This window comes from Cynocephalus volans, chromosome 8 (assembly GCF_027409185.1).
Source record: "Cynocephalus volans isolate mCynVol1 chromosome 8, mCynVol1.pri, whole genome shotgun sequence".
Lineage (NCBI taxonomy): Eukaryota > Metazoa > Chordata > Mammalia > Dermoptera > Cynocephalidae > Cynocephalus > Cynocephalus volans.
Genome location: NC_084467.1, coordinates 156,353,693 through 156,377,098, shown reverse-complemented (window position 1 = coordinate 156,377,098; position 23,406 = coordinate 156,353,693).

Here is a 23,406-nt window from a genome sequence, read left to right as displayed (position 1 = left end):
TTTATACAAGGGATATTATTGAAAATAAAAGATGAAAAAATTTGAGGAGATGCAGGACACAGACAAAAACGAGGAGAAACAGAACGTCAAGGAAGGGCAAGAACAGATCTCGAGTGGGGACTGGTGAGGGTGTTTGTGGGAGCTCTGGAGCCAGGGCTCCCCTGGGTGCTGGTGTTTCTTCTAATTCTTTTGATGTTTCAGGAGCGGTTATGTCAGCTTGCTCTAGCTCTACCTCTGGATCTTGATCTTTCTCCTGATCTTTCTCTTGATCTTTCTGTTGCTCCTGCTCTGGATCTTGCATCTGCTCTACCTCTTGCTCTGGATCTTGCTCCCACTCTACCTCTTGCTCGGGCTTGGGCTCTGGATCTTGCTCTCGCTCTGCCTCTGGCAGTGGAGGTGGAGCTGGGGCTGGAACTCAAGTCGAACATGGCAGCAGCTCTTGGGAGAGTTGTTCAGCCTGGGCGGAAGCTGGAACTGAAGAGACAACAATTGAAAATATCAACGTGAGTTTCTATGTCTCATCCAATGACACTGTCTTTCTGAGAAGCACAAGTCCAGAGACCCAGCCTCAGGAAGTCTCCCTACACTGCAGAACACTGCATGATTGTTCTGAGTACTCAGTGCCCCTGTCCCCAGCCTGCTTCTGGAAACTCTGCTCTGTGTGGCCCAGCCCAGCCCCCTCCGCAAACACACACAGGCACCCACCCTCTTCCTCCTCACCCTCAGTCTCTGCCTCACTAGGCTCCAGGTGCTCCACCCGCTTCTTCAGGGTGCGTGCCGGGACAGGCCACACCATGTGGGTGGCATCCGAGCTCAATGAAGATGTGTCTTCACTCTAGGACAGGACAGGGGAGAGATACACAGTGACAGCACCATGAACCCCAAGGAGGGAAGGGGCTGGAGGCCAGTCTTAAGCCCAGGGAGGACATGAGAAGACAGCCTGAGGGCCCAGGGTTAATGTACAGTGTGGTGGTTGCCACCCCGGCAGTCCCCTTTCACCCTCCAGCCATGAACTGAGGTGTGAAGACACCAGGACCAGCAGGTTTATAAATCCCCCACCCTCTGCCCCTCCCCAGGGAGGGTGTCCCATGTCCCCATTCCCCACACACTCAGGAGGAGGGGGTGTGGTCACCCAGGGAGGCTCATAGTGCTGGCCTGACCTTGCCCAGACTCCTGTGGGCCACCTGACATTACCTTTGGGGACCTCCTCCCAGACGGCCACAGGGGTCGAGGGCGAGGGCTGAACCAGCGCCGGAAGCATTGGCCAAGCCTCTCAGCACAGGGCTTCCTGGGGCTACGGCCCCGGGACCTTGGGAAACAGCACAACATCTCACTCTGCCTGTGGCCAAGTGAGCTGGGGAAGGGGCTGTGTATAGAATGTGGGTGCCAGGTTACCGAGTTCCGAGTTCTGTTGGGGTCTGTCGTCAAGGAAGTAAAGTCAGTTCCTGATACCTCATTTCCTGGGCCCCTCCTCTGTGTACATGACTGCAAGTGCCCCTCTGGGTACATGACTGCTGACCCTCCATCCCCATGAACTCTCTCTATTGCCCACACTTCCACCAACACTGCCTGACCACACCCCTGTGCAAGGCCTGGGTGCAGCCAGCATCACAGCTCGGAGGAGATACACGTAGGTTCATCCCCATCTCCTGCTTCCTATCACTTATGTGACCGTGGACAAGCCATTGTCACTCTCATGACCTCCCCAGTCTCCCCTTTTGCACACTGGGGATCATTCTAGCATCTTCCTCCTAAGGATGGCATCAGGCATGTGTGAGAAAACATCTCTAAAACCTATGACCGGTGTCACATGCAGCTAATAAACAAGACTAGAGATAAAATCCACGACGGTGTGGAAGGTAGCATGGAATACGAATAATGACAGGTCTGGTTCCTGTCATATAATCTTGAAAATGTCACTTTTGCTCTTGGCCTGTTTCCCTGTCTGCACCATGTGACAGTTGGAATTTCCTGCATTCACATACTGCTTTCCTCTATAAAACCTCACAATGGCTTCGTGTGTATTTAGGTTAGGACTCAAGTGCCACATCTCTGTCTGTGTGGTTGGTGACTCCTCAGGGGCTCCCAGTGGTCCCCACCACCTGCTGCACACATCCTCACGTCATCCCCTGCCCTGCAGTGTGGACTGGACTTAGTGACTCACTTCTAACCAATACAGGATCAAAGGTGAGAAGGTGTCACTTTCTAAATGTCATTGTAACACGCCTGTCTCTAGAGTCTTGTGTTCTGTCTCCTCTGCCCTCTCTGTGTGTATCTACCATATGCCAAGCATGGTGCTGAGAGCTGGACAAAGAGCTGATTCAGCTGCACCCTGGCTTGGGAGAGGATCCTAGCATAAGGAAAATGAGAAGACGTGCTATTGGTTGGCTGCCATTCTAAGAGAGGAAAGGGTAAAGTGATCCAGGAGGCCATCAGAATATTCTAGATTAGGAAGCTCCCTGAAGATGGTAGGAAATGAACACCATGTGCAGAGAAGAACCAGAGGCGTTTGGTCCATTAAGATGACAGCAACATGTAACTGATGTGTAAGATGTAAGTAAGTAAGAAATATTATTCACAAATTCAAATCCTATTTTCAAAATCATTGAATGGCAGGGACAAGTGCTCATGTTAAATGCAAACATAACTAGAATTGAGGAAGATTCCATTTTTGGAATAACTTTATATCTCCATTAGATGAAAGTATGCAGATATGTTCAGCAATTCCTTTCAAATTGTATAAAATATCCATTTTTGACATAATCAGGATTCCACCCCCATACTTTGGCTTCACACCCCATTTTCTTTACACCAGACACACATCCATTGCTGTGATTTAGATCCATTGCTGTCAACACTATCCCAGCCCACAGCCTACTGGTCCTGGGAGACAGCAACTCTATCACTATATTGTGTGCAGAATCCAGGAAGGGCCTAACACGGGGACTCCATAAATACTCCCTGAAATGCTGCACTTGAGAAGAGGCTATGATTTTATTACCTGGTGCTCTGCCTACACATGTTATCACTCTGCATTATGTCATGATCCTTAGTCCCCCTCACCTGACAGTCAGCAACCCAGGAGCAGAGTCTACACCTCGGTCTGCCCTTATTCCAGGCCCCCAGACCAGCACCTGGCAAGTAATAGGTGCCAAGTACTGATGAATGAATTATCTGGAAACATGTGAAACAGGATTCATCAAGAATACCCAGATGGAAGGTCACCATGAACATGCTGCTTGATAACCTGCCAGCCCTTTAATTCTGTCTGCCCACCACTTCCTTCAGCCGGGAACTGCCTGGGCACAAAGGTTTCTCAGAGTCACCATCCTGCCTTGACTTCTGCCGTTCATTTTAGCCTCCTTGATTGTCCTACTTACTGTGGGTTTCGTCACTCTCAGTCTCAGGGGACACCTCTGAACCCCTAAGGTAGCCCACTGGTTCTTCCTTCTCTGGCCAACACATTCCTCTTGCTTCTGTGCATGGCCTTGATAGCAGTGTCACAGGCAATCCCAGGAAAGTGACACCCCAGCATGCTGACCTTGGGCACCCACACTAGTCAAGGGAGCCTTCTCACCTCAACTCCTGCAGAATCCCCCTAGGAATAGGGGAAGCAGATGTGTACACATGTGTAGGGAGGAAAGGGGGTCTCATGACATCTTAGTTAGAAGATGATTACAAATTTCTTAAACATTAGTAGAAAATTGTGGTTCATTTGTCCTGGCATGCAACTGAATGATAAAAAATCTGTGAAAAATTCTGATACCAATGACCAAAAACATGATCCAAACAATATGACCATAGAGGTGCTTTTCTTTTATGCTTAGGACTATTGTTTAAAAATGTGGTATTAAGGAGAATGTCAACAATATTGGGGGAGGCTCTGGAATGATGCTGAGTAGAAAATGGACAATAGATTACTTTTTTGAGAATTGAGAGAAGCTATTTTGCAGAAAGTGGCAAATGAGCTTGACTTTTAAAAATGAAGAGCATTAAAGCAAGTAAGTTTAGTGGAAAGTAGATGATATTTGGGGGAGGGGTGACGTGTTAAGTTACAAGAGGCAAAGAAATGGAAAGAACACATGTTTTGCAAAGGGAAAAATCATTCCTGTAAAACATCAGAATTGGCGTTTTCTTGCTGTTCTTTTTGTGCCTATGTAGTATCTTCTTTCTGCTGTAACTTCCAACTTGGGTTCTAGGTACTCTGTGTATGTGTGTGTTTACAAGAGAGAAATTGATAAACCTTAGTAAGCCCTAGAAAATTCTAGAGGTCTGAAATAAACAGCTATTTTTCAAGTTTATGTAGTTAAAAAGCAAAACAAAACAAAAACAGTGTCATCTGCTCCTATTAGGTAAATAAATATATGATCATATTGGAATCTTTGTGTGTGTGTGTGTGGCTGGCCAATATAGGGATCCACACCCTTGACCTTGGTGATACGAGGCTGTGCTCTAACCAGCTGAGCTACCAGCCAGCCTATACATGATCATATTGGAATAATATGCAACAGAGAGATACTCTGCTGCTATGGAGAATAAGCTGATTGCAAGGAAAAAAGATGCTCACAGATAAGGCAAGGGTAGGCTTTTTGTCCCCCATTGTGGAATAGTACAGGGAACAATGCAAATGTATTGAGGCTGGTAATTCCAAGTCATGGGAGGGAAATAAAAATGATGACTCTGGAAGAATAGTTTCAAATGTCAAGGAGTTTGAGGCAGGTGATCAATTTAGTGAAATGACAATTGCTTTAGGAGAGGCTGCTTCTTTGAAAGGATTGATACATACAGCAAGGCAAGGTAGGTGACTGTGCTGCTAAGTTTTTAATATTGCTATGAGTTTTAACTTTAAATATATTTGTGACTTTGCATGTAGCTCTGAATTTTGAGTGTCACAATTATTTAAGAATCTTTTATGGATTTGATTACTATAGCTATCACTGTAATTTGATGAGGTTTTAGAACTACATTCCATTTCTAAATTTGGTTTTATTATTTCCAAGTGCCAAAAAACTTGAACACAGAACCATCTCTTATTCTATAATAAAAAGCAATAGAGACAAGTTATTCAGTTGAAAAAAATTACTTTTTTTTTCTTTTCAAAGATGACCGGTAAGGGGATCCTATCCCTTGATGTGGTGTTGTCAGCACCACGCTCTCCAAAGTGGGCCAATCAGCCATCCCTCCATAGGGATCCGAACCCGTGGCCCTGGTGCTGTCAGCACCGCACTCTCCAAGTGCGCATGGGCCGGCCCTGCTCCATGGTAGTTTTAGCTGCTTCCCTCCTTTCTTCTCAAAATTTTCATTTTCCCATGTTCTCCTGGACAACTTCAACCCTGCTAACAATTAAAACCCATCAGATCTGTCTGTCATGGTGTGGATCGGCTCCCACGCAGAAGACTCAGGGCCTCTTTGAACTAGGACTTGCATTGGCTGCAACTCAACCAAGCCGAGGCGCTGATCTTGTGATTGCACTTAGCATGTGCTATGAATGGAGAGAAATGAAGTGAAAAGTGCCTATGAGATGTGAAGTCAAACTTGTCACGTTCCTAGTCCCCTCTCTGGGCTTCTCTCCATCTTCAGCTCCACCTCACTGTTTACCCCTTAAAGAAGCCAGATGCTCTCTAATTCGTATGTCCACGAAACACTTGGTTTCAAATAACGGGTATTAAATGACTATTTGTTGGAAGTTCTGTATCCTAAATTTGTAGGTGTCCTTTATGTGACTGGCGATGGCATGAATACCTAGTGTTAACAGTCTTTGGTGTGCTCAGCATTAATATACGTTAGGAATTGTCATGGAAACTTGTAAAATTAAAAAAAAATCCAAATGCATGTCATCTGGCCTTGGAGTCCAGTTCTTCAGTACACACTCTGCTGATTTGGGCACCTCAGTCAAGAACCCAGTCAAAGAACCTCACAGAGTCACCCACAGGCCACGAAGCCACAGCACACGAGCAAGACTGTCCCGTGCTGCCCTGTTAACCATGAGCAGATGCCAAGGGCCCCAGATGTTTCAGCAAATCCTCCAGTTTCAGCAAATCCTCTAATATGAAACAGGCCAAAGCAAACAAACAAAAAAGGAAAAAGCGAATTGGAAGAAATAGAGATCATGCAAGGGAAACAGAAAATACCATTGACTTCCTCAGAGTTATAGGAGAGAAACTGTTGGACTTACTGACGAAGAACAGACATTGTTAAAGTAGAAGAGGGAGAAGATGAATCAAATAACCATGAGGTCATTTAGAAATTAAAAATATAACTGTTGAAATTTTTGTTTGTTTGTTTTGTGTGTGTGTGTGTGACAGGTAAGGGGCTTGCAACCCTAGGCGTGGTGTCGCCCGCACCGCGCTCAGCCAGTGAGCGCACCGGCCATCCCTATGTGGGATCCGAACCCGCGGCAGCGCCGCTGCGCTCCCAGCGCCGCTCTCTCCGGAGTGCGCCACGGGGCGGCCCATAAGTGTTGAAATTTAACTTAGAAAACAACTCACTAGAAAGATGAGAAAATAACACACGGGAAGCCTGATTAGATCAAAAAGACAAAAGGATAACGAGAAAGATACAATTGAAAAAAAGCATAAAAAAGTAAACGGAGTAAAAGGGAAAGACAGAGAGAAACCGGAAGTGCGTGTCCGCAGAGCCAGTGTCTGAACAACACGCGCTCCAGGAAGAGCCGCGGAGATGGGCAGGAGGAGAGAACCGTGGGAGGAAGGAGGAAGGGACAGGTCCCGGAGGTCCCCAGAGGTCCCCACGTGGAGAGTGACGATGGGTCCACACGCCGCCCCGCACTGGGGACGCACAGGGGACACCGTGTCCACTCTGGGTGTGGGGGTCCAGGGGACGGACCCTGCGGAGGAGCCTCAAGACGGAGACCACAGGGGAGTCCGGCCTTCAGCGTCTGGTGCAGAGTCGGTTCCAATCTCCGCTTTTCCTCGTCAAACGTGAGTCCGACAAGGCGAGGACGGGCCTCTGGACGTTTAGCAGCCCAAGACCGTTTTCTTAGCAGTCTATGGGGGGGCGTCTCCCACTACGAAGAGGACATAAAGCCGGACAGGGGACAGGGCCCTGGTGACGGCCACGGGGGATCGTACCGACCCCGACTGCTCGGAGGCTGCAGTGTAGACATCGGCTCCCAGGAGGTGTCGTCCAGAGCACCACATGGGTCCCTGAGGCGTTCACCTGCGGTGACAGCAGCCGCCCTAACCGGGACAGTGAGCGTGCGCAGACGCCACCGCGCACAGAGGACACGCGGTCCGCGCCGGGCTGTCAGCCGCGTCCCGGCAGCCGCCGGTGCGCGGCGCTCAGAGCCGCCGACGGGAAGCCGCGGTCGCGGGGTGCGCTCTCCGTGGCGCCTCCTGGTGGCCCTGCCTGCAGCTGCCGCCCCCAGGCCGCCCGCCCGCCCGGGACAGGAGCGCACGACCGGCCGCTCTCCACTCCCTGCTCCCGCCCCTCTGCGGCCGATGACAGCGGGTTCCAGCGACACGACGGATTCCCACGGGCGCTCCAGGTCGGTGCAAGGGGTCCGCGCTGACGAGGCGCCGAGCACAGCCGTGGGAGGGACCCGCGTGGGCTGTCGTCGGCCGACGGTCCTGGCGGTTCCTCGGCCCCAGGCTGGCAGGCACAGTCCGCGGAGTGACAGTCCTGACCGCGGAGCCGTGTGCTATGAAAGCCACTTGAAATGACAAATGGCAAACTTGGGAAAACATTTCCAACAATTTCTACTCATAAAGACTAACACCTTTAATATATGAAGAAAACTCAGAGATTCATAAAAATAAATGCTAATTTTCAAATTGAAAAATGGGCATTGCTCATAAATAAACAATTCACAGAACTGCAAATTACTGATAAGTCCTTGATATTTCATTAGTAATCAAAGAAACATAGCAAAAATACAAGAAACAATTTTTACTCTTCTAATTTGTGACAGCTTTTAAGTAATACGCTAAATGATTGTGTAGTCAGAACAGCATTTTCAGACACAATGTTGGTAAGCCTTAGGCGACATTTTTCTATGCAAAAATAGAACATTTTTCTTAGCAACATATAGCAACACCTTTAAATTTTCTTTAATGCAATAATTCTAGCTCTGGCAATCTATTCTAATAAAATTTTAAAAAGTAGGGCAAAGTTTACACTAAAAAATATGATAAAAACAAAATGGAAAAACTGGAAAACAAAATAAAAACAAATAAAACTCTATTTCAAATCTCCAAGCTTATAACTTTTCATGGAGTTTTCCCAGAATATTTTTCTTCCTTCTCACAGTCCCATAGGTCCAGTTTCTTGCTCGATTCTCATTTATCGGCCAATACTTCATTATGGGTCAATACATTTTCCTACATTGAAAATAATTTGCATTCTAATTTATGTTTATGTTAATTTCAGATCAATGTCTCCTTCCTATTTTTTTTTTTTTTTTTGACCAGTGAGGGGATCGCAACCCTTGGCTCGGTGTGGCCTGCATCACGCTCAGTGAGCGCACCGACCATCCCTATATAGGATCCGAACCCGCGGCCTCGGCGCTACCAGCGCCGCACTCTCCCGAGTGAGCCACGGGGCCAGCCCCGGCCCCCTATTTCTGATATACTAAAACTCTTTGCACACACTGCAAACTCCTTTTAAGTGGATTCTCTAGTCTCTTGTTATTTGGATCCAAATTAAAGGGAGTGCATAAATTGTTCAAAAGTACTGTAAAAAGAGCAAAATCCTGTTACTTTAGACAGCAACAGTTCAATGTCATGAAAATATTACCTTTTCTTATCCTTATTTTGCAAATCTAAAGTCATCAATTCAGTTATATTAACACTTTTAATAGAAAACTGATATTACCCTGTAATCAGGAAAAGGTTTAAGATCCTTTCCCTTAAAATGGCATGTTTTTGAGAAAGCACAGTAATGATTCTAATAACTATAAAAATTTGTAGGGCTTAAAAATCCTTAGTTCTTCCTCTTCTTGGATATGGCTTTTTGCTCTCTTTTGGTGAAAATAAAAATGTTAATAAGAAATAATAATGTGCATGATTATATAAAATGTAGAAACAATTTTTATTCATTATGTAAAGGGGGATACAGGAAATGTAGTCAAAGAATCAAAAAGTAACACAGGAAACATAAGGTCAGCTGCATCAAGAGATACTTCTCACAGCATAGTGTCTTTATTAAGTATTCTAAACTCATTCCACCATGGTACAATAGAGATGTTTCTTGAAGTAAATAACATGTTTATTCACTTTAGAATTCATGAAATTACTGAGCTCTCGCTGTGCCATTAAACAACTTTTATCCCTCTCTTCTTTTCCATAACGTAATTGTTCCAGTACTCACTAAGGGTCTGGGTGTCCCATGACTAAGCTGAAGTGTTCCACATTGTGTGTACCCAGCAAAGCCCCAGAAGTTGCAATCTGTCTTCCCATCAATGTTCCCCTATTTTCAGGGCTCCTTCCTTCCTCCTTTTAGCTTCTATTCTTTGTTTAGCAATGTGCCAGGCATTTTACAAATATCTAATTTGGCCAACCCCTCTTATAGGTATGCAATCTGAGGCTCAGAAAGCTCATAAACCATATTCAAGTTCGTAATAAATTCAAGCTGGTAATAAACGGTATATCACAGGTTGCTTTACCTTAAAGCTATATTCATTCAGTGTGACCAGAAGGAAATCATTTTCATAATTGTTTTCAGTAGTTTATTGTTTCAATGGGTTCCACTGAATTGGTATTAGGATGAACATTTAATTGCAAAGAAGCCAGTCTGGTAAATTTTTCCTTAGTATAGGTTTTGTTTAAGCTAAACACACACACACATATCAGCATTCATAAAAATATTTCAAGGACTGCAAATATTGGATAATGAACAAAGCAAATCTGTTGTCAAACATACACCTGGGGAAATTAACTAAATCGAGTTAGCTATCAATGAGATTAAACTTGATAGAGCTTGATTCTGATATGTGTTCAATATAATGTTTATTGAAAGAAAAATAACCTCAAACATAGAAGAATTCTGACAAATGTAAAACAAAGAAATCAGGCTTGGTTGAATTACATTACTGTGCATCTAGTAACAGATATTTTGCCTAGCTATTTGTATGCAAATTGAATGAATTTTCTGTACCAAAAGGGCTTTGTAATTTAAAATGCAGGGTACATTTTTTAGTTTACAAAACATACCCTAAAAATATTTTACTTTAAAAAGTTGATTATCTAGACATGATAACTGAATATAATATGAATTATATTTCCCCCCCACTTTTGCCCATTAAATTTTAAATTTGAGACTTCCTGGAAATGTGTGACCAACCAAATGCATGAGCGAAATCTGTCAGCATATTGGTAACAAAGTGCTCTCTCTTGACTTGTACAGGAAAACCAGGTTCTAAGATTGTAGGGTGTATAAGAATTACCTATGAACCTTGCTAAAGCCACAAATTCCTAGATTCCCCCTAAAGGTATTCTAATCCAATAGAACTTTTTTGAGGCCTAGCGATCTACAATTTAAAAAATGCCCCAGGTGATTCTGATGAAAGTGTTCCTGGAACATCATTTTCTAGAACTCTGCTTTATAAAACACTAACTGCTTCATGAAATATTAACCTAAGTGACTCTTGCACATTCTTGGCACCTGTGGCAATCCTGCAATGTCATTCTAATCTTTGCAGTGAAAGTTCCATAGAGTGGCCAAATTTTCAATTAAACACAATTATACTCAAATTTAAATCACATACATCATTTATCACAACTGCTCAACCTGCTGGTTAGATAACTTCTATGCTCCACTCCAGAGATGCCTCATTTCAATGATGAATACGAAATCCCTATAAAGTAGCCTATCTACCTGTTACTAGCTGTCATGAGTGTTCAAAGAGTATATGCAGAGACAGAGGTACAAAGGGGAAACTAACTGGCTACTTAGGCAGACCAAGCAAAGCTGTGTTCCATCAGAGAGTGGTTGAATGATAATCTAATGCTCTGATTTTCAGATTAAGAAATTCAGTTTTGTCAGAAGGGCTCAAATTCAGGATAGAGTTGGAAACCATAACAACAACAGGCAACAATGAAACAATTGTAATTAAAAATGATATCAACAAAAATGTCTGAATAATTAATGAGTGCTATAAAGGCTTTGTCTACCAATCACATCATATGCGTTTTATCACTAATTTTAATTTCAAGACTATATGTGAGACAGGTAATAATATTGCACATATTTGGTGAATAAGAGAACTAGGTTAACCGAATGCCCAAGGAACTAGTGAGTAAACTAGAATGCAAATTTACAAATGTGCCATGAGAAACATAACTAGCAAAGGACCTGAGAGTACTTTCTTTCCACAAAAAAAAAAAATCTCCATGGGAAATAAAATTCATGAGAGCAAGGAGAGTTAGTTAGTTGAATGAACCTGATAGTTAACGACATCAGCTAGGACAGCCTGAGGCGTCCGTGAGGAGGGCTAGGGAAATGCTGACAAATATTCTTCTCAAAGCCCCCTTTCTTCTTGCTTAGGCTGTGCTGTCTTCAGGCATGTTAATCTCATTGATCCATCTATGTGCCTTTCATATCAATTCCATTCCCGTTATGAGCTCCTGACCTCACTCCCCAATCATCTTGATTAGGTGGACCTTTTTCGAATCTCCTCCGGGATAAACTGAGAGGCTATTTCACAGGATGAGTTACTTCTTGGATGACTAATCTGCTGCATTGCTTATTGATCCTTACTAGTGTGGTTCTCCGGGATTAATATTTCCATATTTTAAAAGCCTCTCACTTATACCCATCTACTTATCATGTAAGAAACCAGAACAAAGTAATAAGTACCCTAAGCCACGGTGAAAAATAATTTGCAATCCTATTCAATCAATTGATAAATATTTATTGAGGGTTTACTTTACACACGGCAATGTGCCCAGAGCTATTTCACTTATTTCATGGTATAAATATTCATCTCTAGTACTAGAATGTGCTAAACAATGGAAACTTGCAAAGAGTTTATTCAGTAATACATTAAAAAAACCAACCAACCAACCAAAAATCTCATACCAAAAATTTGATTGAGACTACAAAGATCTCTAGTATTCACCTTGATATTTTTCCTGATTTTTTTCATAACCTTTTACTTTAGTTTCATGTTTACAAAAAAGTCGTGATGATTAGTTCAGAGTTCCCATAGACCCGCACTCAATTAGCCCTACTGTCAATATCTTATACTCGCGTGTCCTCAGCTAAGGAGCCAACACTGGTATATGATGTTTCCTAAACTCCACACTTTATTTGGAATTCAGTGGTTTTCCCTCAGGTCCTTTTCTTATTCTAGGACCCCGTTCAGGATACCACATCAGTCATTTTGTCTCTTGTCATGTGTGACAGTTGGTCAAATTTTCCTTGCTTTTAATGACCTTGATAGTTTTAAAGAGTAATGATATTCAACAGTACTGGTCAGATATGTTGTAGAATATTCTCAATTTGGGTTTGTCTGATGTTCTTCTCATTTCTAGACTGGGATTCTAGACTTTTGAGAAGAACACTGCAGAGGTGAAGTGGCATTCTTATCACATCGTATCAAAGACACATTACCTATCACTCATGATGCTAATCTTCATCATCTGGTCAAGATAGTATTTACTAGCTTACTGTACTGTAAAGTCATTTTTTGTTTCCCAATTGTTTTCCTATTGTCGTCTTTGGAAGCAAGTCACAAAGCACAGCCCACACTGTAGCAGGAAGAGGAGGCATGAGGTGTCAATTTCTAACTCTTGGAGAGAAGTAGGTAATTAATCTACATAGGGCCGACCCCCGTGGTGCACTCGGGAGAGTGCGGTGCTGGGAGCGCAGCAACGCTCCTGCCCCTGCAGCGGGTTCGATCCTATATGGGAATGGCCGGTGCACTCACTGGCTGAGTACCGGTCACAAAAAGGACAAAAAAAAAAAAAAAAAAAAACTACATAAATTATTTGGAATTGCTGTATAATCAATTTGTCTCTTATTCCCCACTTATTTGTTCACTCATTTATTTATATCCACCTAGATATTCATTTCATGGGTGTGTATGTTCTACCTTGGGTTATAATCCAATAGCCTGTTTTTTATTTCATTGCCCAAATTGTTCCAGCTTAGGAGCTCTTTACATCATTTCCTGTGTCCCTTCCATGTGCTATCATCCCTTTGTTTTTTGAGTACCTCCTTACTTTCTGGAATCCACTTGATTTTGTTTATGAGTTGCTTCATAACCTTGAACAAGTCACTTAAGCCCTATATGCATTGACATTAATCTGTTAAATTAAGTTCTTATTCATGATATTATTAGAAATCCCAATGTAGTGAATCTTTCAAAAAAGAGGAATTTATTTCAAACTTTTGCTCAGGGAAGGAAGAAACTGCACACAGAAATACAGCTTCATTTTTAAAAAATAAAGGGTCAAGGTAATATAAAATGGAAAGAGGGAAAGGTGGAATTCAGATTAAATATAAATGAACTAAAGCATGACTAATTGCTCATTGAGTGAGTCCTCTGATCAAACAGCCTTGCTGATTGTGGGGTACTCAGCTCAAAACTGACTGTTTTTGCAGCTTCATGCATAGGTGTAATTCATGTCCTTCAGGGCATAATTTAATCTACCACCCCTGGTGGAAATGTAAATTGGGTCTTTTGGAAAGAATAAACATTTACTGTCAGTCCCCCCTTTTGACCCACTTTGACTGGGTCTCAGAAGAAGCTACAAGATATGGTCCTGATCTGTACCACTGACATGCTGCTCCTTAGAAAAGTGATAGTGGTTTCGTGAACACCATGATTTTGTTCCATTACTCTGACTTTCTATTGTACCATCTGGAGAGACAGCAGCTATGCGACTGCGAGACTCTATATACTTAACAATTATTACTGTGATACCAATAAACGTAACAGTCAATAGGAGGAACCTAGAAATATTTTAAAGCCACGATATTAGATTTCCCACATTAAGCCAGAAAAACAGTCTCATTCTTGATGAGATCTTTTAGAGACAGATAGTGGGATATTGATAAAATTCCAAAATTTTAAAAATTTTATTGGCTGTTTTTCTATTTATAGCAGTAATATTTAAGACCTCTAGGAGAGCTCTTATAGAAATAGGTACAATACACTTCTCCCGGTAAAAATCAAAATCCTTTTGTAAGGTAAGTACACTAGTGAAGGGTCTCCAAATATTTCCTGTTCAATCTCAGTGAATTAGTGGTGCTAATTTAGAAACAATATGTCAAATCTTGTGAATCACCCACATAGCATGATGTGTAGCAACAAGGGGGCAAAAGGAGGATTGTGTGTCTCAGGAAAGAATGGAATTAGAATTTCTCCTGTACATGTTGAGAATGTCATGCAAAAGAGAATAGAATCATTTATTCATATTACCTACCTCAAAATTAATATCAAGAAAACAAATGAGGTTTTCTTTATGATACTTGATAGAATATTGCTACAGATAGATCTAGGTACAAATTTCTATGCCACTACTTACTAGCTGTTTTCCTCCCCCAAGTAACCTCTTTCAGTCTCTGTTTTCTTGTCTGTAAAACCCTTTTAGAGTTAATATGAGGACAAAAGCTAAATAAAAATGAAATGCCGATAGCAGTTCTGGTAGATAGTTCAAGCTCAGTAAGTGATAGTTATGATAATTATCAGTTAACAAATATTCACTGACTGCTGTAAAAGATAAGGAATACCAAATTATTTTTCATATTCTTACACTCAATGCAACACAGAACACTTCTGCTCACCAAAATATGTGGGGATTTCTCCCCACCAATAACCAATTCTCCAGAGGACATCAGCTGGGTATTCTATAATTCAATTCAGTTCTGACATTATTTAACTGGAGATAGCATCAGGTCAAGGGTGCAATCCTACAAGACTGCCTCCACTTCAGATGGCCATCACAAGCCTAGCTTGTGTCCTGTGCACAGCAGCCTGTAAATTAGGGTTCCCACAACCCCCCTCCTCTGGTTCCAGTAACTTGCTAGAGCAGCTCACAGAACTCAGGGAAACATTTTACTTACTATTGCCCATTTATTATAAATGACGTTACAAAGGGTATAGATGTATAGTCAAATGAAAGAGACATAGGGCGAGGTATGTGAGAAAGGGCACTGAGCTTCCATGTTTTCTCTAGGCATATCATCCTGCATGCACGCCAGTATTTAGCAAGCTGGAAGCTCTCCGAATCCTGTAGTTAATGAATTTTCATGGAGGCTTCATCATGTAAGCATGACCAATTATTAACTCAGTCCCCAGCACCTTTTCTCTTCCAGGAGGATGGGGAATGGAACTGAAGGTTTCAAGATTCTAATCATAACCTGATCCTTCTGGTGACCAACCCCCACGCAGGAGCTCACCAAGAGCTGCTTCATTCAAACTAAAGATGCTCCTGTCACCCAGGAAATTCCAAGGGTTAGGGAACTCCTTGTGAGGAACTGGAATCAAAGAGCAAATATTAGAACAAAAGATGGGTCTATTCTAGCACCACCACCACCCTGCTCAGGAAATTATAGTGTTTTAGGAGTTCTGTGCCAAGAACAAGGGGCAGAGACCAAATATATAGTTCTCATTATATTACAATATCACAAGTACCTTACAAATCCTACCTCGGTATTAAGCCTGTGACAGCTAAGAAGGATAATATATACTCTCTGGATCAGAGAGTATCTCAGACAAGATCTTGCAGGAAACAGATTTCCACTCAGACGGTTTAACTGAAAAGACTTCCATGAAGCAATATTCAATGAAGGAATAGAATTAACAGAATAAAAATTTTAAAATTGACAATTCCTTAAAATAAATCTCTTTTTGTATATGTATCCTATTTGACTCTTTCTCTAGAGAAATGACTGATGCAATCCCTAAATTCCCTTGGAGTTTATTTCTTAACCTCTGGCATGCTTAGAAAGTAGGTCTTTCTAAGGCATCCAGAGTACTTACTCATTTCTGATCCCAGGTCCAATTAGCACAAGTAATACCAAAAAACTTTCCTTTCTTAGACTTTAGTTCTTTATTTTTTATTTATTTAATTTTAATATTTACTTGTACATAACTGTGGCCTGCAGTGTGTTGTTTCAGTACATGCATGTACTGCACAATGATTCACTTAGTGTAGATAGCATAGTTTTGTACCTGTTAGTCCACCACTTCTCCAATCCCCTAATTCACCATCCCTCCTCTGGTACCCATTATTCTACTTTCTGCTTCTATGAGAACCACTTTTTAAAAATTCTTTAAAAAAAATTTTTAGATTCCATGTATGAGTGACATCATGTGGTATTTTTCTTTCTATGCCTGGCTTACTTCACTTAACATGATGGTTTCCAGTTTCATCCATGTTGCTAAAAATAAGATTTTATTTATATATATATAGCTGAATAGTATTCCCGTGTGTATCTATACTACAGTTTTTTTTATCCATTCATTCACTGATGGGCATTTAGATTGCTTCCATCTCTTGGCTTTTATGAATAGTGTTAGAATGAACATGGGAGTGTGGGTGTCTTTTCCACATATTAATTTCATTTCCTTTGAGTATATGAACAGCAGCGAGATAGCTGGCTCATAAGGTGGGTCTGTATTTACTTCTCTGAGGAACTTCCATACTGTTTTCCACAGTCGCTGTACCAATTTACATTCCCACCAACAATGTAGGTGGGTTTCCTTTTCCCTTTTCTCCACATCCTCACCAGCATTTGTTATTTTCTGTCTTGTTGGTAACAGCCGTTCTATCTGGGGTGAGATGGTTTCTCATTGTGGTTTTAATTTGCATTTCCCTGAAGGTTAGTAACTTTGAGCATTTTTTTCATGCACGTATTGGCCATTTGTATGTCTTGTTTTGAGAAATGTCTGTTGAGGTCCTTTGCCCATTTTAAAATTTTTAAAAATTTTTTATTTTATTTTATTTTTTTGCTGTTGAGTTGTTTGAGTTTCTTACATATTCTGGATGTTAACCCCTTGTCTGATATGTAGTTTACAAACACTTTCTCCCATTCTGCAGGTTATATTTTCACTTTGTTACATGCAGAAGCTTTTTAGTTTGATGTAGTCCCATTTGTGTATTTTTGCTTTAGTTACTTGTGCCCTTGTAGTCTTGTTCAAAAAAGTACTTTCTGCTCCCATTTCATGTAGTGTTTCTCCTATGTTTTCTTCTAATAAAATTTCATTGTTTGGGGTCTTAAATTTAGGTTGTTAATACATTTTCAGTTAATTTTTGCATTTGGTGAGAGATAGGGACTAGTTTTAATCTTTTATTTAATTTAATTATTTTTATTTTATTTAATCTAGCTTTTATCTACATGTGTATATCCAGTTTTCCTAGCACCATTTATTGAGGAGGCTTCCTTTCTTCAGTGTATATTTTTGGCAACTTTATGGAAAATCAGTTGGCTGTACATGGGTGGGTTTATTTCTAGGCTCTCTATTCTGTTCCATTGGCTCAGACTTTACTTAATTTCAAAGTTTTTTTATGTATTATCTCAGATCAAAATTTGACCACTTCATAATACTTATTAAACATGATATATCCTATTTTTTAAACTTTTTATTTGAGATAATTGTAGAGTCACGTGCAGTTGTAAGAAATAATGCAGAGAGATTCCACATACCCTTCACCCAGATTTCTCCAATGGTAACATTTTGCATAACTGTTGTACAATATCACAACCAGGAAGTTGACATAAATACAATCCACATACCTTATTTAGATTTCACCATGTATTTGTGTTTGTGTGTACGTGTTGTGTAGAATCCCTTGTGCCACAACCACCTCTCTCTCCCCTCACCTTCCTAACCTCTGGAAACCATTGATATATTCTCCTGTCTATAGCGTTGTCATTTCAGAAACGTTACATACATGCACTTTGTTATTTTTTCCCTTCATATGCGTGGTGTCTAAAAATAAGAACTACATGAAAAAGGGCAAAAGATTCTTCATATTTACTTCTACATTATTAAGTATTTTAAGGTTCTCTTTGATAGAAAGTTAAAGTTATCTCTTCAATTTTCAATAACTAAATTATTTTCTCTTGGCACACACTATAGTTTTCTTATACTAAAATGCTGAATTACTAAATCTGCATTGTGGACCCCCTCAAAATGCTTATGATTTTGCTTCAACTGTTTTGATTATTCAGGCTTTTTTGATGATTCACACTAAAGTGGCCTTCAAGTTACTCTTGATCTCACTGTCCTTTTGTTTTCATCATATCACATAGACATTTTCTTGATAATTTATTTGTTCATGTCTCCCTCTTTCCCCTCTTAGAATATAAGCTCCTTGAGAGTAGGGACCCTATTTGTGTTTTCATTTTGTATTTTCAGTACCCAGATTGGTACTTCTACATAAAATGTTATTATTGACTAAAATGCATTTCATAGAAAGGAAAAGGGTCTGAAAACGTATCTTCTTTCAAGTCTGTTTTTTTTTTAAAACTTTGATGATAAATTTTATAATATTGAACTCTAACCACCTAAACTAACTGGCCAGGCCCTGATGATAAATTTTAATTTTTTATCTTGCCCTGACTATGCCTGATATGATGTTTAAAAAAATTTTACTATAATTTAGTCAACGAAGGTCTTGTTTGATTAAACCCTGGGATGTAGAGATATTCTTTCATGCCCTATTCAGGGTTGTTTAAAGTCATTCAGTGGTCTTTTGTGAACTGATAAAACTCTGGAACATCTATCAATCATTTCATTTCATAGCATTGCTGTTAGAAGTTTGGTCTGGAAAAAAAAGAAGTTTGGTCTGGCAGCAGATTTCCTGATTTTGAAGCCTATCTCTATCATTTATTAGCTGGGTGGCCTTGCAAAAATTACCAAAACCTCTCTGTGTCTTGTTTTCATAACCTGCAGAGTGAGGATCATGATAGAATCTATTTTATAGAGGCGTCAAGAATTAAGTGAGACAATATTCCAAAAGCACTTAGGCTAGTTCCTGGCACATAAAAGACACTGAGTAAATGTTAGCTATTAGCATTCAGTATGAGAACATGAATATCACACATGTAAATTCACACATCAAGCAATTGAAATAACACAATTTGTGGCACACGTATAGCCAGATAGATAGTAAAATATGATAAGAATTTCATCTATAATCAGGTTTATTTCCTCTTATTACATTAGAAGGTTTCATGAACATGAAATAATTTGGAAAGTGCTAAAAGGAGATGAAATCTTAGAGGCCTAGGAACACACTGTCTTGATTGTTGGTTGTAATTCTTGTTTGGAATGAGGGAGGTCACCTCAGAACACAGGCTCTTCTTTGTTGTTCGTGCAGATGGTGATCACTAATATGAATTTCCAGGCATTGGTTAAATGCTGATACCGAGGCATTTATGAGAAGGATTAGGAAGCTACTGCTGTTTGTTTTTAGCTCCCCATCAATCCTTTTAGAGGTCTCTTCATGTTCCCTGTCTCGGGTGCCTGCTTTCTGCTTGCTGCCCTCTGGCTCACCAGCCTACAAACATTTTAAATACTGTCAGTAAATGTTGGCTTGGTTCGTTACTGATTGTGTTAGTCCCCTTAATATCTACCTCCCATCCCTTGCTGGGAAATCCATAGTACCTAGAATGCAATCTAAGCTTCTTAAGGAATGTGAAGTACTTCATGACAGTCTCTGCCACCCTCCTCAGCCTGCATCTATTGAGACGAACACACGGTTTTCATATTTTAGTCTGTTACTATCGTGAATTACACTGATTTTCTTTTTTTTGAAGTTTTTTCTTTAAATAGACAAATAATAATTGCATATATTTATGGGGTACAATGTGATGTTTCCATACATGTATACATTGTGGAATGATCAAATCAAGCTAATTAGCATATTCTTTACCTCAAATATGTATCATTTTTGTGGTGAGAACATTTAAAATTCTCTTTCTTAGCTATTTTGAAATACACAATACATTATAATTAACGATAGTCACCATGGTGTGCAGTAGAACACCAGAACTCATTCCTTCCCTCTAACTGAAACTTTGTACCCAGTGACCAATATTCCCCCTTTCTCTGTCCATCCCCCTGCACCACCCCTGGTAATCACCATTCTACTCCTTACTTCTATGACTTTGACTTTTTAAGATTCCACATATAAGTGAGATCATATGGTGTTTGTCTCTCTGTGCCTGGCTTATTTCACTTAACACAATGTCCTCTAAGTTCATCCATATTGCTACAAATAACCAAATTTGCTGGTTTTTTTTAAGGATGAATAGTACTCTATTGTGTACACATACCATATTTTTAATCCATTCATCCATTGATAGATTTAAGTTGTTTCAATATCTTGGCTATCCTGAATAATGCTGCAATGAACATGCGAGTGCAGACATCTCTTCTATGTACTGATTTCAATTCCTCTGGGTATGTGCCCAGTAGTGAAATGCTGGATCATATAGAAAGTCTATGCACTGATTTCAGTCCCTCTGGGTAGGTGCCCAGTAGTGAAATGCTGGATCATATAGAAAGTCTGTGCACTGATTTCAGTTCCTCTCGGCATGTGCCCAGTAGTGAAATGCTGGATCATATAGAAAGTCTATGCACTGATTTCAGTCCCTCTGGGTAGGTGCCCAGTAGTGAAATGCTGGATCATATAGAAAGTCTATGTTTAGTTTTTGGAGGAACCTCTTTACTGTTTTCCAGAATGCCTATACTAATTTACAAACCACTAACAGTGTATAAGGAGTCCACATCCTTGCCTACACTTCCTATCTTTTATCTTTTTGATAACAGCCAGTCTAACAGGTATGAGGTGATATATCATTGTGTTTTTAATTTGCATTCCTCTGATTAGAGATGTTGAACATTTTTTTCATCTATCTACTGGACATTTGTATGTCTTCTTTTGAAAAATGACTATTCAAGTCTTTTGTCCATTTTTAAATACGTGTTTCCTTGATATTGAGTAGTTCGAATTTCTTGTATATTTTGGATATTAGTTCCTCATCTTATGTATAATTTGAAAATATGTTCTCCCAATCTATGTGTTGTCCCTGTACTCTATTAATTTCCTTTACTGTGCAGAAGCTTTTTTAGTTGATACAATCCCATTTGTCTACTTGTGCTTTCATTGCCTGTACTTTTGGGCTCATATCCAAGAAATCACTGCCAAGATTAATGTCATGGAAATTTCCCACATTTTCTTCTAGTAGTTTTACAGTTTCGGGTCCTATGTTTAAGTCCTTAGTCAATTTTGAGTTAATTCTTGTATAAGGAGTGAGATAAGGGTCCATAATCATTCTTCTGTATGTAGATGTTCAGTTTTCCCAGCACCATTTATTAGATTGTTCTTTGCCCAGTGTGTATTCTTAGACCTTTGCTGAAAATCAATTGACCAAGGATGTGTGGGTTTATTTCTGGGTTCTCTATCTTATTCTATCAGTTGATGTGTCTGTTTTTATACCAGTATCAGGCTGTTTTTACTACAATAGCTTTGTAAGACTTTTTGAAGTCCAGTAGTGTGATGCCTCTCCCTTTGTTCTTTTTGGTCAAGGTTCCTTTGGCTATCTTGGGTCTTTTGTGGTTTTATACAAATTTTAGGATTGTATTTTCTATTTTTTGTGAAGAGTGACATCAGAATTTTAATCGAGATTGCATTGAATCTGTTGATCACTTTGGGTAGGGTAGTATGGTCATTTTCACGATATTAATTATTCCAACCCATGAACATGGGATATCTTTCCATTTATTTGTGTCACCTTTAATTTCTTTCATCAATGGTTTATAGTTTTTAGTGTACAGATAGTTCACTTCCTTGTTGAATTTATTTCTAAGTATTTTTTGATGCTATCGCAAATGGGATTTTTTTCTTAATTTCTTTTCAGGCAGTTTGTTGTTAGTGTATAGAAATGCTACTGATTTTTGTAAGTTGATTTTGTTTCCTCCAACTTTATTGAATTCATTTATCAGTTCTAACAGTTTTTGGGTGGGTCTTTAGGATTTTCTCGATATAAAATCATGTCATCAACAAGACAGTTTAACTTCTTTCTTTGTGACTTGGATGCCTTTTATTTCTTTCTCTTGCCTAATTGCTCGGGCTAGGACTTCCAGTACCATGTTGAATAGAAGAGGCAAGAGTGGGCATCCTTTTCTTGTTCCTGATCTTAGAGGAAAAGCCTTCAACCTTTCAACATTGAGAATGATATTAGCTGTGGACTTGTCATATATGGCATTTATTGTGTTTTATACTTGATTTGAGCATTTTTTATCATGAAAAGATGGTACATTTTGTCAAATGTTTTTTCTGCATCTCTTGAGGTGATCATGTTTTTTGTTCTTCATTCTATTAATATGATAAATCCCATTTATTCATTTGCATATGTTGGACCAACCTTGTGTCCCTGGGGTAAATATCAGTTGATCATGGTGAATGATCATTTTAACGTACTGTAAACTATGGTTTGCTAGTATTTTGTAGAGAATTTTTGCATCTATGTTCATAAGTAAGTTTGACCCATAGTTTTCTTTTCTTAGTAGTGTCTTTGTCTGGCTTTGGTATCAGGGTAATGCTCGCTTCATAAAATAAGTTTGGAAGATTTCCCTCTTTTCCAATTTTTAAAAAATATTTGAGAAGGATTGATATTAGCTCTTTAAATGTTTGGTAGAATTCAGTCATGAACCTATCTGATCTGGGCTTTTCTTTGATGAGAGACTTTTAATTACTCATTTAATCTTCTTACTTGTCATTAATCTGTGCAGATTCCATTTTTTTCATAATTCAGTCTTAATAGGTTATATGTTTCTAATCCATCCATTTCTTCAAGGTTGTTCAATTTGTTGGCAGATAATTTTTCATAGTAGTCTCTTATGATCCTTTGTATTTCTGTTTTTATCAGTTGTAATGTCTCCTTTTTTGTTTCTGATTTTATTTTTTTTAGTTTTCTCTCCTTTTTTCTTAGTCTAGCTAAGGGTTCATCAATTTTGTTTAGTTTTTTTTAAAAAGATTCAGTTTTGTTAATCTTTTCTATTGTTTTTCTAATCTCTATTTCATTTATTTCTGCTCTGATCTTTGTTATTGTCTTCCTTCTGCTCATTTTGGGCTTTGTTCTTCTTTTTCTAGTTCCTTGAGATATAATATCAGGTTGTTTATTTGAGATCTTTCTTCTTTTTTTGATGTAGGTGTTTATTGCTATAAACTTCCCTGTTAGAACTGCTTTTGCTGAATCTGTAAGTTTTGGTACAATGTGTTTCCATTTTTGTCTCAAGATTCTTTTTAATTTCCTTTTTAATTCTTTCTTTGGCCCAATGGTTGTTCAGGAGCTTATTGTTTGGTTTCTAGATATTTGTTAATTTTCCATGATTCCTCCTGTTATTTATTTCTGGTTTCATACCATTGTTGTCAGGAAAGGTACTTGATATGACATCAATCATCCAAAGTTTGTTAAGACTTGTTTTGT